This window comes from Rhamphochromis longiceps, linkage group LG14, assembly GCF_057381845.1.
Source record: "Rhamphochromis longiceps isolate RC_006_pf linkage group LG14, R_longiceps_female_GT1.1, whole genome shotgun sequence".
In the NCBI taxonomy this organism is placed as follows: domain Eukaryota; kingdom Metazoa; phylum Chordata; class Actinopteri; order Cichliformes; family Cichlidae; genus Rhamphochromis; species Rhamphochromis longiceps.
Window position 1 is genome coordinate 26476490 of NC_140570.1, and position 19021 is coordinate 26495510.

Below are 19021 nucleotides of genomic sequence, written 5' to 3' on the forward strand. Positions count from 1 at the left end.
TGTAGGGAGATTTCAGCATGTGAAGTATTTTCTTGTTTGACTCTTTATCAGTATTTTATCAGAATATTCAGTCCGAACTACAACAGCAAAGGGGGGGGGGAGCTGTTGCCATGGCAACCAAAGCCGCGGCAATCGTCATCACGAGGCTTCTTCTGCATTGTGTGTGTGTGTGTTTGCGTGTGTGTGTATGGACACAGCGTGTGTGAGTTCACCCTCCTCTCTTCAGGCAGGAGGCGAGGACATCCCCCTCTAACACTGTGCCAGAGAGGAAGAGAGAGAGCGAGCGAGAGCAGAGAGAGAGCCTGACTGAAACCCCATAATGCACCGCACGCTGCAGGGCTGAAGTCGTGCAGATTCATCAGTTCCTGTTCGAGGGGTTGTCTGTGAGCGCACACGCACTCATACACCCAGACCGAAGCAAGAAAATACACGGACGTCCAGGCAGGTAAGACAGCTTTGCTCTGACCGCACAGATAGCGCCGAGTTTTTCGAGATCGTCTGTTTCTCTGTTCGCCCCTGCCAAGTGAGAAGAGAAGAGTGGCTCTATACAGATGCCAGGGTGTGATTAATATTTGACATGTTATGATCCCGACAACTTCTTTGCCTGTTGCTTGTGACTGCTGCTAAATTCTGTCTCAAAAAAACCTGAAACTTGGATTATTCAAGAGGAAGAGTATATTAAATAGAGCGGAATCAAAATAGTTGATATGCCTGTGATATATTCATGTCAGTTTTTGGTTGTTACTTGGCTTGGTATTTGCATGCTTTTTTCCTTTGATCTAGCAGGTTTGTTTAACTGTAGCCAGTTTCAATACACTGGATGCGATTTTTGTGCGCGCTTCTGTTCAGATAGTGCTGGTTAACATGATGAAACTTTCAGGAAATTACAAATTGTAAAGCACTGTCATTCTGGACAGTTAAATTCATCAGAAACAGCGTAACATGTTCATTTTTTACTAAAACATATCTTTTTATTGGACAAAAAATATATTTATCTATAAAAAAGACAACAATTATACAACGTTGTAAAACGTATACGTTTTTAAGGTAGTCTACTATACATGCCCTAAATGACACTGGTGTAAGCTGACAGGTAAAAGGGTAGCTTTTGTATTCATTTTGCGGTTTAACTGTCACAGAGGCTTGTGACCGTATCTCTTGCGCCAGAGACTGAGGCAACCTGAAAAGCGCAATTGCATCAGCTTAGCGCACACACTCTTAAACTTTATTACCTCCAGACTCAACTGGGAAGTCTCCCCTCTGGGACTCAAGTGTAAAATCATGTTTCAACAATGTTAAGTAGAAAGACAAAAAAACCCCAAATCAGTCAGTAAAACTGGTTATTTTGGATTAAATCATAATTTCAGAAAGACTTTTGAATGTGTTTTCTGAAGAAATACAAATTCTGTGTTTAAATGAAATATGGCTGAAAGTAGTTTTATTTATAGTGCTCTTTATCACAAAAGAGCCCTCAAAGGAGCTATGACACGAGGAACTATATTTGTGTATCTTGCACCTTTTGGAAACAATTATGTAGGTATGGGATCTGTTTTTGCTCAACATTAACAGGCTATGCAAAGAGATTTTGCAAATAAAATTTAAAAAAAGGAAAAAGAACAGAAAAAAAGAAACTACAATGCAGATCGCACAAAAATGTCTTGTGAATATTCAGCTTGTCTCCATTTAGCACTGGCCAAAAACCAGTCTCTTTGCTGTGCCACTGCAAAAAATCCACCTGTCACATTCAAAATGGAGTTGATTCTCTTTTTCATAATGGTTGCTTTCATTAATTGTCTCCCTCCATGTTATCTGTTGCTGACTGTATCCTCTTTACCTCTTAATCTTCTCTGTAGCTGTGTTGGTGCTTAAAGATGTACTTGATTATTTCCAGGTTTGTTCATGTATGTATCTGCGTAGCTGCTTCGTTAAAAGTTTGCGGGGGGCTTGAAGAATAGTGGTTTCAGATCGTGAGAGTAAATCCAAAATTTCTCTGAATAACAGTGGTTATACCAGAACTATTTCAGTGGTGAGTTTAAGAGGTTTTAAAACAAATGATATTCAAATATTCTACTACTGGTCTGTTATAAAGCTCTGTGTTGACAGATTCCCTCATTTTCAGTACAGTCACACTAGCAGGGCCCCGAAATATGTTGGTACCTGTACACAGAGCTGTTCGGATTGAGGATGAACTTCTGGAAGGTTAAGTATTTGCGATTGGACCTGGAATGGTTAACAACAGACTTGCTATGTCAGGTTGTCCCTGTATGATTTTCGCTTCTGCAAAATCTTTAAGGTTTAAGGCTTTTGGTCTGGGCCCAACCCTGGCTTTGCTCAGCAGCATGGCTCAAAAGTGATATATGGGTCCAGATCTGCTCGTTCAACTACAATTGATGCTGTCTCTGGTGTTCTGCTTAAGATTTTCCCTCATTCCTGCCTTTATTGACCTGGAACACAAGTTCCACATGTTCACGAGTCCATGACCTCATTTTGATATGATCAGCATGAGAGAGGATTGAACGTGTAACGGCTTGTGTTCGAAAGCAGTGACTCAAAAGTCTTTTGTCGTTCTCTCTTCCATACACAGACATCAGCAGAGTGGTGAGCAGGAACCTTAGTGTGCAATAAATTATCTGCAATTGCAGCAATTATCTGCAAGTCCAAGACCTTTCACTCTGCCTTGTTTTTTCATCACTGTATTTATCCCTTTTGACTAGAAGGCTGCTTGTGCAAAGTCCTTTTACTCAAACAATTCTAAAAGAACGGCGTTTTACTTGATTATTTCCATTTCATACTACTTACACTTTGTCTCAGATGGAACATATGCAGTTGAGATTCATACCTTGGAGCTGGTAATCAGAGTACATCAGCTCCTTACAAATAGGGTTCAGTCAGACATCTTGCATTTTAAAGAACAAATAAAATAGCTGCACTGTAACACTCGCACAGCCGTTGATTTTCTGAAGTAAGAAATGCAGTTTTACATTTGAAGTTTGAGTAGCTTTTTATAAGACTAATCAATAGTTTTCTGTTAGCAAAGAGACAAGCTGCAAAAATAGTGTAAAACATGTCACCCCTAATGACATATCCACAAAACATTATCACCTCAACCTGCAGTTACAGACTTAGCTCTGCCTTCCACTGAAGCTTGTGTTACTGCTTGGGTTGACACTGAACACACTGCACTGGGAAGCTGTTTCAAGAGCTATTGCTACACTACCCAGCCAACAGCAAGGGGCAGTGAGATCCTAGTTGAAGACTAATGAACACAGAATATTTTGCTGTTAAGGAGACAAATATTTTTTGAGCATGTGGGAGTAGACAAAGTATACATATTAAGTTATTTTATGTGTCTCTAATTTACCGAGATGAATATTAACCATCCATTCATTCATCCGTCCATCCATCCATCCATCCATCCATCTAGGTACACCCTAGACAGGTCGCTAATCTCATGCAGGGCTAATATATAGAGACAAACAAACATCCATACCCACGGTTACTTCAGAAACACATTAACACACAAGTGCACACATGCACTTAACCTAACCCCATAGATGTGTTTAAACTGTGGGAGGAGATCTCACGCAGACATGGGGAGAACACAGAAAGGCCCCAGCCTGGATTTGAACTCATGAACCTTCTTGCTGTGAAGCAGCAATTCTAACTACAATACTCTTCTTCCATTTGAAAGGATCATTTTAACATTGTAATATTTGCCATGTTGCCTGCAGAAGTGTTGATGAGTGTTCTGAATGAGGTAGATGAGTAGTTACACTATGTACACTTGCGTAATTTTGACAGGATAGTTTCAAATCAAATATGGCAAGTTGTGCACTCATTTGAAGTAACACCGCTGCATTTGAATGTGTCACATTAACTGTTGCATTTATTGGACATTTACAACTCGCCGAGCCTCTGAAACACATCAAGTACTAAATTCTTCTGTGATGAAAATGACTGTTTTATGCACATTAACACCAAACGCAGCCACAACATCAGCGGCTGTTAATATTAGCTGACTAGCAGTGATGTAATTGCTGATCAGGGTTGGTTGTCCTTCCCATGCTGCTTCATAATTAAGGGCAAGAAGTGCGCATCATTCCAAACTGAACTTCCTCACTGTTATCATAAGTACACTATTCCAGCATGCATAGTCCGACTACAGATGATGCTTTTTCCAGTGCAAAAATGGGTTTTAGAGTTCACCTGATTTATAAAAGATCACAGTGCAACATGTACACATTTGGAGACACAGTTGAGCATAGTCCTCTAAGCCAACTACAGGACCTTTTTTGGGCACAGAACAATGACTTGCCATCTCTAAAATCTGAATTCCATATTGCTGGTGTCTGTATTGTGTTGCTTTGACTCTATGAACGAACCGATAAATATTTATAGAAGCTGGAGCTAAACACTTAGAGCAGTGCAGAGATCCATCATAGGTGCCTTTGAAGGCGGGCTTTAGCTTGCTGTTCAGTCAACAACTTACTGTCTTACACGCACACACCAACACACATGCACAAATAAATAATATACAGGATGAAATACTGCTGCTATAAGTCAGTGATGTGGCTCTGAGTCACTCGGTAACACCCACCTCACACGCACACACACATGCATGAACGCACACACACGCACCTCTGCAATAACAAAGCCAGATATTCACACATGCTCACACACATACACACATGCACCTGACGTAGTGTTTGATGGAGTTAGAAGCCATGGCAACAGAGCTGTGACTCTTGCTGTCCTGTGAGTGGACTGAAGCTGTGGAGGAGGGAGGAAAAAGCTAACAGCCAACACGGCTTCTCAAGTGCAGCTATTATTATTCCCATTCTCTTATTCCTTGCTTTTTCCTCTTCTTGCCTTTCACAGCAGCTATCTTTATGGTGCTTTTGTTTTTCTTCAAGACCGTTAGAAAGACTATGAGGTTCAAAAAAGAAAAAAAAGAGAAAAACTCAACCGAGAGAGGCAGAAGAGAGGTCAGGAACTATGTATTTTTGAAGCCATCGATTGCAAAACCTGACACATCATCAGAGGGAATTGCGCTGATTCTCCCTGCTGCAACCAGACAGCATTCCGGATAGCATCTTATTTGTTGACATATTATTTTTATCTCACCCTTCTCACTTGCTGCCTCTCCCTCTTTCAGACTATAACTCTTCCTGTCTTTTTTTTCAAGTCTCTGTGTATTCCTCCTTTGCAGTTCTCTCTCTTTTCCTGAGAGCAGGGTGGTGGTGGAGGAGGGGGCGTGCGGGTGGACAGGTCTCGCAAACATCATCTGTATAAGATTAACTGACTGCAGATACAGATGGTGGAGAGACAGAGAGGGAGGTGTCGGAACAGTGCAGGTGAATTGCATTTCGGTCTCCGGTAGCACTTTCACGGTCTGATTGTCAGCATTTGTTAACATACACACGTGCACACGGATGCGTGCACTCTCCCTCGCGCTGCCAAATCGTAGGAACGTGGCTGTTGACAGCAGAAGTTTGTCTGTTCCCCTGCGTTGCCCTCCCTCTCTCCTTCCCTCCCTCCATTGCATACGATCCAAGCACGGGCTGTGAAAGGTGAACTTGCAGCCTGCTGTGGATAAATTATGTGTGACATGTTTAGCTGTGCTGCCTTATATGGAGACTGGTGTATCTGAATACTGTAAGGCTCTGCCAAGAAGGAAGGAGGGAGAGAGGGAAAGAAGAAAAGGAGGAGGAGGAGGAGGAGGAGGAAGGAAAAGAGGCAAGGGAGAGAGAAAGCGAAGGAAAAAGGAAGGAGGAGGGGGCGGTGGCAGAGGGAGTGAAAGAGAGGAGTGCCGCGAAGCAAGCATGAGGTTTTCGCTTTCCATTCTCCCCTCAGCAGCAGTCAGATGAGTCCATGCAGAGATACAGTAAGTCTTGCTGTTTACTCAGTTTATATGTGTGTGTGTGTGTGTCTGTGTGAGTGTGTGTGTTTGTGTGGGTTGCGTGCTACTCTGCGTTAACAAGACCGAGTTGTCCATTCTTACTTTTTCTCCTTTGTTCTGCCGTGACTCGCTTTTGAAAATTTTTATTCGCCATCTGGACGTTGAGTGTGTTGATGTGTTGATGGGTGTTTGAGTGAGTTTTATGAGTGTTTCTAATTATGTGTGTACATGTGCAGATTGACACTGCGCCTCACTGCTAATGTGTGGTAGTTTTGATTTGCGAGAGCATAAATGTGGAAAAGAGCTGAGCAGACAAAAAAGAATGGGTAAGGTTGGTGTTTAATGTTTCGCAGAGTAGTTAGCACACACTCACACACAAAGACACACACACTCACACTGACACACATTCCCTTTTCGTTTACACTGTGTCTGTCTTATTTTTGGACTGCAATAAAGTCCCTGTTGTGTGAAAACTGCTGGTAACACTAATGCTAAATATGCTCTCACCCTGATGGATACCTGAATGAGAAACATAAATACACGCGCACACGCACACCAACTCAATCTCTGACTCGAGAACAGTCCTGCACTTCTGTACAAAAGCAAGGCTACTGGTGTTTACAGTGCAGCTGCCCTCAGGAAATGACCTGAACGTTACTCAGACTGACACACAAACGCACGTGCAAAAAAGAAAAAAAAAATCTGTTGAATATTGTGTGTAATGTAAAATATTCACAATATCCGTTAAGAAAAGTACATTAAATGCTGTTATCTTTGCACCAGGATTGGTTAGGAAACGAGGAGCAATCATGTGATGAAATTATGATTATTACATGTGCATAATTTCTGTTAAAAAATGTGATTCCCAGTTTATCTTCATGCACATCTCATTTGCCACTCATCTACATACATTTTCCACACTGCACAAAAAGGGGTTGTGGTGCATGATGTCTCTTCGATGACAGAATGGAGGGTTTCATTTTAAGCTTCATGAGTGCCTCGCACCTAAAATTCTCTGTGAAATCTTTTGAACTTTCTGATTTTTTTTTTAAACACCAACCCACTTATCAAAAAGAAGGTAAAATATTAATTTATCAAAGGCACAGCTTATAGCTGCTCACATTTAGAACTATACCTTCACTTTCCAGAGCAATAAAAACACAATAAAAGCATTGCGGTGGTTTACCGGTAAAAGACTTATTTTGATGCTGCGAGGTGATTTTCCCTTAATGGTATCTTGCTCCGGTGTCATGGCAATTGATAGTGACTCACAAAATTGAAAATACAGGTTTAAAATTTAGAAGAAGAAGAAAAAATGCAATGATGCCTGAATGTTGATTGTTTGTGGGCGGCACACCTACCGCTATGTATAGTGGTAGAAGTAAAACGAGTACCATATTTGAGCTCACATGCACATTTTTGTTATTTACCAAACTCACACTCCTTGCTGCTTGTTATCAATCATTATCTCCACACCTGCCACTCTCTTTCACAGTTCTACTTTCTCATATTGCACATCTCTGTCTCTGTCTCTCCCTGCAGCTTTCAGTTTTATTCTGTCTGCCTGCTTTTTTTGTGGCTCTCGCTTTGCTTCTCTTTCAGTGTCTGAGTCGGTTGAAAGAACTTCTCTGCAGATCTACAAGGTCATTAGGGTATAGAACAGCGGCGTGTGGAGGCACTCAGATACATACTGAATTTCACAGCACGCATAACTCTGACTGATCAACTAGGAGTGTGTAAGACAAGAAGATGCTCTAATAGGGAGAGTGAGAGAATGCTTGATTACCTGCGTTTGTGAATTTCTTTGCAATTTAAAAAAAAAAAATGTAGAAAAGGTCTGTCCTCATTTCTCATCCTCCCCCACCTTCTAGTTTCATCCACCACCTCTTCTGTCCTTTCGAAGTGATGTCATCTCCCTGCTGTCTTCAGCAGCCACGGGGCAGTCTGTTGAATGCAGATGAGCAGTGTGTTTGTTTGAAAAAGCTAAAGTGTATGTGCATAACAACATGAACTCACCCTTACTCTGATTTGCATTATGATAAATGGTCTGTATTTATATAGCGCTTTTACTAGTCCCTAAGGACCCCAAAGCGCTTTACATATCCAGTCATCCACCCATTCACACACTGGTGATGGCAAGCTACATTGTAGCCACAGCCACCCTGGGGAGCACTGACAGAGGCGAGGCTGCCGGACACTGGCGCCACCGGGCCCTCTGACCACCACCAGTAGGCAACGGGTGAAGTGTCTTGCCCAAGGACACAACGACCGAGACTGTCCGAGCCGGGGCTCGAACCGGCAACCTTCCGATTACAAGGCGAACTCCTAACTCTTGAGCCACGATCGCCCCTTATTCAGTTACCAGAAAATAAGAAAATAGTGTGGATGCTTTGATCAAGGTGAAAGCAAAAGAACGTGAGCGGACACGACTTTGAATTCCAAGCCTCAGAAATTCGACACAGAGCGTGTAAGTGGCAGATAGACAGCCACTCAGACAAATGGTTGGGGAAGTCCTACGAGGCCATTTGGCGAGTGGCAAAGTCACAGTGAGTCAGTCAATGGTGTATGATTGCTGTTTTCCCTGCAGTCTGCAAAGCTGTCACCGGACTAATGCACACTAGTGGAAGATGTAATCTATAGTAAATACAGTTGGCTCCATAGAGCAGCCCTCTGTGGTTTCTACAGATTAAGGTGTCAAACAGAATCACTGGTCAGAGACAGCTGAAGAGTACAGATTATCCCCATGTTTGGCCGATTTGCTGATCTGGTAAATGGTAAATGGCCTGTATTTATATAGCGCTTTACTAGATCTTTATATAGATCTGATGACAAGCCATGGATCCTGCATTTCGCATGTGGGTGTGGTGGTGATATTTTCTTCTGAGAGGGGCACTTCTTTGGTATTTCCTCATTTGATCAAAAATGCCAGACTCTTGGATGTGGAAAAAAGTCCCAGAAGGTCAAATCATTAGCATTAATAATCTTCATCTACTGAACTTTACGTTATGTTATTAAGCTTTTTCAGACCTCCATTCCTAATCGGGGATCATCTCACAGTTACTAATCTTTTTTTTTTTTTTTTCTGTAAAGGAATTCCACAGCCAAGTAGCTCATAAATAATTCTCATTTTGCTCTACCTTTTCTACCTTTTGCTTATTTTCCTCACTCCTCTCATTATTTGCAAAATATCTGTTCTGTTTCTCAGGCCATGCCACCTTTCCCTTCCCTGTCTTTCCATCTGTCTGTCACTTTAACTGTGCTGCTTTTCTTTATTATAACTTTTGCATTCACTTGTCTGCCTGTATTGTCTTTCGAGGCTGACATGTCTCAAAGCGAAACAGACATTGTTAAACTGAACAGTCATGTCAGTGACATCAATTGTGTTTGTGCATTTGCTGAAAATGGCCCTGTGCTTGAAATGACACATGCTGAGATGCCAAGTGAATTTACAATTTAGGTGTTTTTTCCTTTTTCATGAGCATCTGTCTTCCACCTTTCCAGCCATTAAATCTATATCCCCTGGACATCTTCTTCTATCACTCACTGTCTCTATCAGTCTTTCGGTCTGTGACTCTTCCTCTCATTCTCAGCGTTTTCCAATCTTTCAAAATCTACCCTCCCACCCACACTTTTTTGCACACATATACTCACACACGCACCACCTCCATTGCTATTCCTGAGAGGAGCAGACTGGTCTGGCAGTGGGTTGGTTTATGTCCATGAACTCAGTGACACCCTTGCTGCCGCTGCATTACACCAGGCTGGCATCACCACAGCAAAGTAGCCGTACTGCAGTAAAGGAGGAAGACAATGTGTACATCCACACAATGTATGTGTACATGGGGACTGCATGTAATCCCCTCTCCCTGTGTAGCATATCAAACCACATATCTTAACCATGAAATCTATATGATCTCACACATCCCAAGTCATATGAGTGTGCTACAAGTGCCTCACCCCTTCTGTCTATGTGCATGTCAGGCTCTTTAAACACTTGTGCTGATACCACAGTGCAGACGACAGCTTGCACACGTGCCACTTGACTGCCCCTTGTCATCTCCCCTCCCCTCTGTTTGTCTTACAGCTAAAGGAGGGAGTCACAGACTGTGTGGTTAATGTGTGTGTGTGAATTAGAGAGAGTGCACGAGAGATCGTTGATGTGCATATGCATACGTATCACTCATATGGTAGTATCCTGATTATAAATGCACTTGGTGACCTTACGTTTATCACTACAATTGTGTTTCCTCTAGCTGATGCAGGCCTGCTGTCGCAGTGCTAATATGTGTGTGTGTATGAGTGTCGCAAACTCAGCATCAGAATGAGGTATAAGATTACCCTGATGGTACAATCTGTCTAACCGTCATCATAATGGAGTATCATTCCACAATGACTAACACTCAGCTGAAGACTGTCGGATCAAATCTCCAGCTTGCGTTTGTTTGACAGGGTTCATGTGTGAGCCCTATAATTTCAGTTAAACCCCGGCAAGGTATTTGAGTTAACTTGTGCCATGACTAAGATGCCCATCACTGTTCCTCTAGCAGCTTGAGAGGGAGGAAACCAAGCAAAGGCTTTATTTTTCCTGAGGTACTGTAGATTCAAGAGAAAATTGCCTAAAATCAAACTAATGCACAGTTTTCAGTTTTATTTATATAGCACCAAATCAAAACAACAGTAGCCTCAAGACACTTCATATTGTAAGGTAAAGACCCTAAAATAATACAGAGAAAACCCCAACCATTAAACGATCCAAAGCAAGCACTTGGCAAAAGTTGGGAAGAAAAAACTTCCTTTGAGGTTTAAGAAACCTCAAGAACCAGGCGCAGGGAGGGGCAGCGAGGGGAGGGACAGAGGACAGAAGACACAGTGTGGAAGAGAACCAGACATTAATATAGTATTTAATGACTTCATAGAGGAAATATTCTCTAAAACAAATCAAAAAGTTATGTTTATCTGTGGTGATTTTAATATTGACCTGTTGAATCCGAAAAAGCATAAAATGACCGACGAATTCCTAAACACTATGTACAGTTTGAGTTTACATCCTAAAATAACCAGGCCTAGCAGAATTACACCACATTGTGCCACCTTACTTGACAATGTTTTCACTAACAATATGGAAAACAACATTGTGAGCGGAATATTAATTACTGACATCAGTGATCACCTACCAGTTTTTGCAGTTTATGACACTAATTATAAGAAAAATCAGCATGAAGAACAACTGAGATACAGACGTAAGGACAGAAGAAACTATGAATGCATTTAAGAACGATCTATTAAATCAGGACTGGGACAATGTGTACAAAGAAACTGATATTGATATTGCATATGGCATATTTTTAAGAATATTCATGGAGTTGTACGATAAAAACTGTCCAACAATAAAATACAACAGAAAGCACAAATATTCAGATAGACCATGGATCACCAAGGGTTTACAAAACGCATGTAAAAAGAAAAATACACTCTATAGGGAATTCCTAAAACAAAGAACAAAAGATGCTGAAAATAAATATAAAAAATACAAAAATAAGTTGACCAATATTATACGTGTATGTAGAAAGGAGTATTATAGTAAAATATTGAACAACAATAAACATAATATGAAGGGAATATGGGATGTTTTAAACTGTATCATTAAAAATAATTCTGGACAACAAAGTTATCCTCAATACTTTATCGACAATGGCAATATTATGGAAAACACTGCTGATAAGGTCAACAGCTTTAATCATTATTTTGTAAATATTGGACCAAAACTGGCAGAACAAATTCCTGAGTCACTGCCATCAGTAGAATGTAGTGAAAACCTGATTGATAGGAACCCTAACTCAATGTTCCTCACATCAGTGGAGGAAAAAGAAATAATTGACATTGTACACATGTGTAAATATAAAACATCTACTGATTGTAATGATATTGACATGAAAATCGTCAAGAAGGTCATTGAAGAAATTGTAGGACCTCTAACATATATTTGGAACTTATCATTTCAGACGGGAAAAGTGGCATACAAAAGGAAAATAGCTAAAGTTGTGCCGCTGCATAAAACTGGGGATAGACGCCACTTCACAAATTACAGGCCTGTTTCTTTACCACCACAATTCTCCAAAATCCTAGAAAACCTGTTTAATAAACGATTAGACAAATTCTTAGATAAATATAAATTACTCTCTGACAGTCAATATGGATTCAGATCAAAAAGATCAACATCTCTGGCATTAATCGAATCAATTGAGGAGATTACGAATGCTATAGATCAGAAACAGTATGCAGCTGGAGTATTTCTGGATCTCAAGAAAGCATTCGACACAATCAATCATGACATATTAATTAATAAACTGGAACGGTACGGGATCAAGGGGGTTGTACTGCAATGGGTGAAAAATTATTTAAGTGACAGGAAACAATTTGTGAAGCTGGGTGTCCGTTCCTCATCATGCTTGGACATTGCTTGTGGTGTTCCACAAGGCTCTGTACTGGGTCCAAAATTATTTATTATTTATATAAATGATATTTGTAAGGCATCTGATATATTAAAATTAGTATTATTTGCAGATGACACAAATATTTTTTGTTCTGGGGGGAATCTAAAGGAGCTGCTGGATACAATTACTTCAGAAATGTGCAAAATTAAAAAAATGGTTTAACAGGAACAAACTATCACTAAATCTAAGTAAAACTAAAATAATCTTATTTGGGAATTCCCTTAGAAATGCAGAAGTGCAGATTCATTTAGATGGTGTGGAAATTGAAAGAGTACTTGAACATAAGTTTCTTGGTGTGATTATAGATGATAAATTAAACTGGAAGTCTCATATAAATCATATACATAACAAAATTTCAAGAAGTGTCTCAATCTTGAGTAAAGTAAAACACATTCTGGACCACAAATCACTCCACATTCTCTATTGTTCCCTGATTGCACCGTATTTGAATTACTGTGCAGAGGTTTGGGGCAATACTTACAAATGTTCGCTATCATCAATCTTTATATTACAAAAAAGGGCCATAAGGATAATCCATAAAACTGGTTACAGAGATCATACAAATCCACTATTCTTAAAATCAAAAATTCTAAAATTCACAGATCTGGTTCATTTTCTCACTGCACAAATTATATATAAAGCAATAAATAACCTGCTTCCTGACAATATTCTAAAAATGTTTTCTAAAAGGGAACGGGGATACAATTTGAGGGAGGAATTAAATTTAAAACATCCTCGTATCCGTACAACATTAAAAAGTTTTTGCATCTCTGTGTGTGGAGTGAAGCTGTGGAACAGACTAAGTAAAGATATGAAGCAATGTCCAAGCATGGCGCAGTTTAAAAAGCGGTTTAAGGATATGGTTTTTACAGGGTACAGGGAAAAGGTAGAGATTTGATAGGGTGTTCTTGTCTAATATTTTCATGTGTGTGCGGGTGCACGGGTATGTTGGTATGGGTATATGTATATATTTGTAGGTTGTGTATCCTTGAGGTGTTAATGGGGTTATTGAAAATGTGTATATGTGCGTATGTGTATATACGTATGTATGGATAGATAGAAACATATATGTATATATATTTAAAAAAAATACACATGTCATATAATGTAATTGCAAGGAGGTATTTCTGTAGTCTATTGATACTAGATAGTGGAAAAGGGGTGGGATTAAATAAGCTTATGCTTCTTCCTGCTCCTTTTTGAACATGAAAGTTATTTGGAGCTGTGGTTGCTCATTTTCCTTTTGTTTTGCTTTGTTCATTTGTCTCTTAATTCTATTTTGTTGTACTTTTTCAACATGTTCAAAATAAAGATTCAATCAATCAATCAATCAATAATAACTAATGTAATAGTTAATCTAATAGCAAATAATAAAAGTGAAAAAAAAAAGTTCAGTGATCATAGGAAGTCCCCAGCAGACTTGGCTTATAGAGTTACCTTATCCAGCCCTAACTCTAAGCTATATCAAAAAGGAAAGTTTTTAAGTGTAATCTTAAAAGTAGAGAGGGTGTTTGTCTCCCAAATCCAAACTTAAGAGGCCTGAAAGCTAAAGGCTCTGCCTCCCATTTAACTTTTAAATATCCTACGAACCACAAGTAAGCCAGCAGTCTGAGAGCGAGGTACTATCAGGTCTTTAAAATAAGATTTGACCTGATTATTCAAGACCTTATATAGAGGCGATGAAGAGAAGCTAATATGGGAAAAATATACTCTCTCTTTCCATTCCCTGTCAGCATTCTCACTGCAGAACTGCAGATCATCTGAAGGCAACAATCCATTTTTTGTTGTCACTGTGACATTTGATGTTTTCATATAGAGGAAATTCGTTTCCTCTCTAATTAGGACTGCATGTAAACCTTCAATATAACTTGTATTCAGAAAACAAAATCCCTCATGCAATATTTCAAAACAGGTCAGAAACGACACCATTAATCAAGTGTGTTAAGTCATAGCACATTAAATTTCAATTTTGCAGCACAGTGTATCTGTTATTTCCATTATTAAAATGTATTTAAATAGTATGCGCCATTCTGGGGGAGGAAATAACCAAACCAACTTTTGAAACTGCTTGAATAGATGTGTGGTTTAAAGACCAGACCAGTGTTGCCTCACTGCAAGAAGGTCCTGAGTTCGGTTCCACCACCTGGCCTTTCTGTGTGGAGTTTGCATGTTCTCCCTTTGTTTGTTTGGGTTCTTTCCGGAAACTATGGCCTCCTCCCACAGTCCACAGACATGCAGTTAGTGGTCATTCCAAATTAGGTGTGAATGTGAGGTGGGAATCTGAGTGCGAGTGGTTGTTAGACTTATGACAAACTGGCAACTTGTCCAGGGTGTACACTGCCTCTTGCCATATGGTAGCTGGGATTGGCTCCCTAAAAAGGATAAGCGGAAGAGAATGTATGGATGCTGAAATGCTGTTGTATTAAATTAAAGAACTCTGTCAACATGTATCGTAAGAAGTAAAATGACAGAAATCTGTAAGTTAATAACTTTGTCTAAAACTTTTATATCAAAAAGTTGCAGTTACCAGTCCAAAATCGATGTCCTTCACATCCAATGGTCCTTATTGGAGTCTTTGCCGGGCCGATTCTGGCTCCCGGACCTTATGCTTGACACTCCTGCGGCAAAGCTATATGCATATATACAGGCGTTGTCTCCTGCCGTTGCGCTACCCCTGCTCCTAACCACTGCAGCCTCATTAATGGACAGCCCAGTGGCCGTTCCCGATGTCACAGTGTCATTTGAAAACTCTGTCTTTCCCTTATATTGCTATGATATGAGGCTGGACCTGACACCATTAACCACTTTGTCCTTGCTTTAAGCATGGTTTATCTAGTTGCCGTGGCGATGGTGACCTTGCAGCACATTACTGGTGGTACTGCAGCATAAGGTGTTGTGTGAACAAGGAATGAGTATAGAGACAGCGAGAAGGAGAGATAGAGGGGGCTGAGACAGTGGGCGAATAAAACGAGGACAGCTACTATTAAAAGACTAGCCACGTTCACAGAGTTGTTTATGTCACATGATACTGCGAGTGCAACTTAGCAGAAGGCGAGCAGATTTGTTTGAAGAATAAAGACTTGGGGAGAGAAAAATAAGTGAAACACTGAAGCATGCATGTGTAAAGAAACAGAAAAGGAGAACAGGTGGAGATTAGGGTATGAGAAATGAAGAGAGATGAGAAATGTTGAAATGATATCACAGCAGAATGCCAGGCGTGCTTTTTAAAACTCTGCTTTTTGCCCTCCCAGCTTTCCCCTTTGATTCCTCCTCTTGCGTACCTGCCAGTTCACACCTTGATTTTCCTGTCTTACTACCAGACACCGACCTCTGTCTCTTACAGACTTGTACTAATTGCTCCTGTTTGCCTCTTATCAATCCCTTTCCAGCTTCTAGCCTTTTCCTGTCTCCACCTTTGGTCTCCTTTACTCTATTTGTCTCTCGCAGCCTCCCCACCCCATACAGGCTCTCCCTGATGTGCCTATCAGTATAAAGGGCAGCTCAGGTCGTTTATAGATGATATCCTGGTCAGCCGGTGATGCGGTGTAATATGAAGCGTCCAGCATCTGCTTTTTGCTGCTGCTGCAGTCAGCGCCCTTTAACCTCTCACATTACTGAATTTCCCCTTCTCTTTTTTCCCAGTCCTCGCCTCTTACGCCACCAACTTCTTCCTTAATACCTGCAGTGTAAACTTACTGAACAATTAAATTGGAGCCAGAAGATAAAAATCCCTGTTTCTAACCTGCTGTATTCCCAAAATCCAGAGAGAAAGAGCATAAAAAACAGATTCTGAACTCTTGGCTGAATTTGTAACACTTAGAGAGTGGCTGAACCATTAACTTATACTGCATGAACACACAAGACTTTTCAAATGCTAGACAGCAACTCCGAAGGCACTTTAATAGATCAGAGTTTATCCTGTGACTCTCTTGGGGAGTTATGTTTTCAAGCATATTATTTTCTCTTAGTTTCCAGCAAGCTTCTGTTTCTCAGTGAACTGTGTTTGGTAGATCATCCGTAGGAAATCAAACATGAAGGAACCTGCTTTCTAGCTTTCTTTTCTTCACCTTTGGTTTTATTTTTTTTCCCCTTTTCTGGAAGTCATTCAAAGTGAATAAATGACTCAGATCTCTGGCCTGCGTTCACAAAAATCTTCCTCATTCTTCCTCTTTTTGTCTGTTCTTTACTCTCAGATGCAGGGCTGCATGTTGCTTTAGTTAACAGCTCAGTTTCATGTGTGTTATGCTCAACAGTCCAAATTAATATTATGGTATGCAACTATATAAAAAATAACACTGACATCATTCTGAGCAACTAATGTATAATTAATTATATCTATGCTACAAATGGCAGTGTTGTTTTTCTGTTTGGCCTGTCTTTCTGTTTTATTGGCTGGCTTGCCATTTTGGCTCAGACATCCTGACCAACTCCTGATTTAAGTCTCATGACATTTTACGTGGACATTCATGGTGCCCAGAGGATGAACCCTGCTGACTTTTTCAGTGGTGCCACCTGCAGTGTGACATTTGCATTTTTATGTGAAATGCCACAACTGCTAGTTGATATTGGTGTGCAGCTCAGAATGACTTACAAAAAATTTGGTGATCTTTTCATTCAATTCTAGCTAATAGTGGATAAGTCTCTACTACTACCAATAGCTACTTAACAAATTAATCTTTTTGCTACATGAATATTTTCAGGTTTTTGTAGCCTACCTTGAGTTTTTCATGTGTGAGCAGGCTGTGGTTGCATGCAGATAAAAGCTGCGTGTGGCAAGCAAATTGGATATAGCGTCCAGAAACCATGAGCTGTAACTTTTTATTACCTTCTTGTTCTTTATCTGGATGTGGAAACAATGACCAGAGGACAAAAATGGAAATCTTGACTCAAATATTTGGATAACAGAAAGCCACAAAAACATTGGCTGTTGTCCCCAGAGGCAAATTAGGCTGAGTCGCTCATGGGGTCACAGATTTCTCAATTTTGAGCATTACATGCAGCTTCTCACAGACATAACATGATATTATTTTTGTTGAGTCTTATTTTTGTTCAAAGAAGTTGCCAAATCAGTGTTACCTTTGCAATATTATAAAGGTGTTGCAGATATGTTAGTAAGAGGGTCTTAGTAGTCAGTACTTCCACAACAGGGGTGTCACTCTGAGCTAAATCAGTGTGTTTTTCCTGGTCAGTTGTCATATGCATGAAATAATGTAGAGTTGGGCCAAATGAATGGCACCGTTTTACCAGACAGATTAACACAAGATCAGATGGCTCTCTTTAAACGAGGAGATACGTGAACCCTGGTGACACTCGGCATTACAGTCTGCTTTGTGCTGACCACATGTCAACAGCTGGGGTTGGCCTGGAATGAGACAGAATATTCAGCCAATATTTTATTCTTTTTAATGAACTCTATGTGTGTGTGTGTGTGTGTGTGTGTGTGTGTGTGTGTGTGTGTGTGTGTAGGGGTGCATGTGTCTGTTTGGGGTTTGAAGAAATCGGGGTGTTTTGTGGGAGTGTAACATCCCCAGGTTTCTGCACTCCAACTTATTACTTTGGCTAGTTGATCTGATGGTGTAATAATATCTTCTGCCTCAGGCTATGGGAAATGGCCACATGCATTATTCACACGTGGTAAGATGTTTATTGATGACTTCTTTATTTATATATTTCCTCTGTGCCAGAGTCATTTCTCACATTTGTTACCTCTTAGTTTTAATCCTGCTTTGAGGTGAGAGTCGACTAAGGTGCCTCACTCCCTCCCCCATGTGGAACTGGCACTAATAATGCATGTAAACGTGGAGCCCCATTACATCTATATTATTTTGTCATAGCTGTTTCATTTAGGATATTCCAGAACCCGCAGAAAGCATAACTCTTAACAGAAAACTAGCATGCCATTGCCTTAGGACTCAAGGGTAAGTTTGTCTAATCAAATCCATGTACATTCTCTGTTTGTTTTCTTTTTAACCATGCAGCCTTGCAAATGAGGCATATTCCCTTTTATATGAGCATATGCGAGAGTTCAGTGCAACTGAACTGTGGGGTTATGCTCTGATATCTCATGTCCTTTGTGCTTAGACCAAATAAAACAAGACTTTTAACCAGGAGACCCAGGATCATCCCCCACGTGGGAATATAGTTTTTGATGCACTTCAGTTATGATTCCATTGTTTTGTGTTACATTGTTTACTTAGGTTACAGAAAAGTACAACTGTTGTCCATTTTCTGGTCATGCTGATCAACACTTTGAAAAATTATAAACATAATATAGTGCATGTGAGACATTTACACTTTTGAAACTACTTTTAATAAATGAAAACAATAAAAAATGTTGAAACTTTGAATTTTTAATGTGGATTTTGAAAAACAAAAATGTTATGTGTCCTTTAAAAATGGTGGTAGGAATGCTGCACAGCTATGGTGGTTAACTCATAGGGTATGATTCTGCAATGGAAATGTTTGCAAGGCTTAGGAACTGTCCTATGAAGAACACTGTCCTGTAGTCTGGCAAATCAAGTTTAAATATGACATCATAGCCACTTGGCTCACAGTTCAAATATAATCAGAGCACATGGGATAGCTGGCACAGGCACATACATGTTATATAATACATGTTTTCGGAGAA

The 19021-nt window shown here is 40.1% G+C and overlaps 1 protein-coding gene across 7 annotated transcripts in view; it reads left to right on the forward strand.

Annotated features, from left to right (window-relative positions):
• Window positions 1-230: 230 nt before the first annotated feature.
• LOC146654192 (muscleblind-like protein 1) overlaps window positions 231-19021 on the forward strand; it is a 68311-nt gene continuing 49520 nt past the window's right edge. For 6 of the 7 annotated variants that reach the window (XM_085380935.1, XM_085380937.1, XM_085380938.1 and 3 more), the window contains exon 1: window positions 5747-5884. The gene's annotated coding sequence lies outside the window, so the exon portion shown is untranslated. Of the gene's footprint in view, window positions 446-5746; window positions 5885-19021 lie in introns of those variants that run through there. The other variant, XM_085380936.1, reaches the window with a different exon arrangement.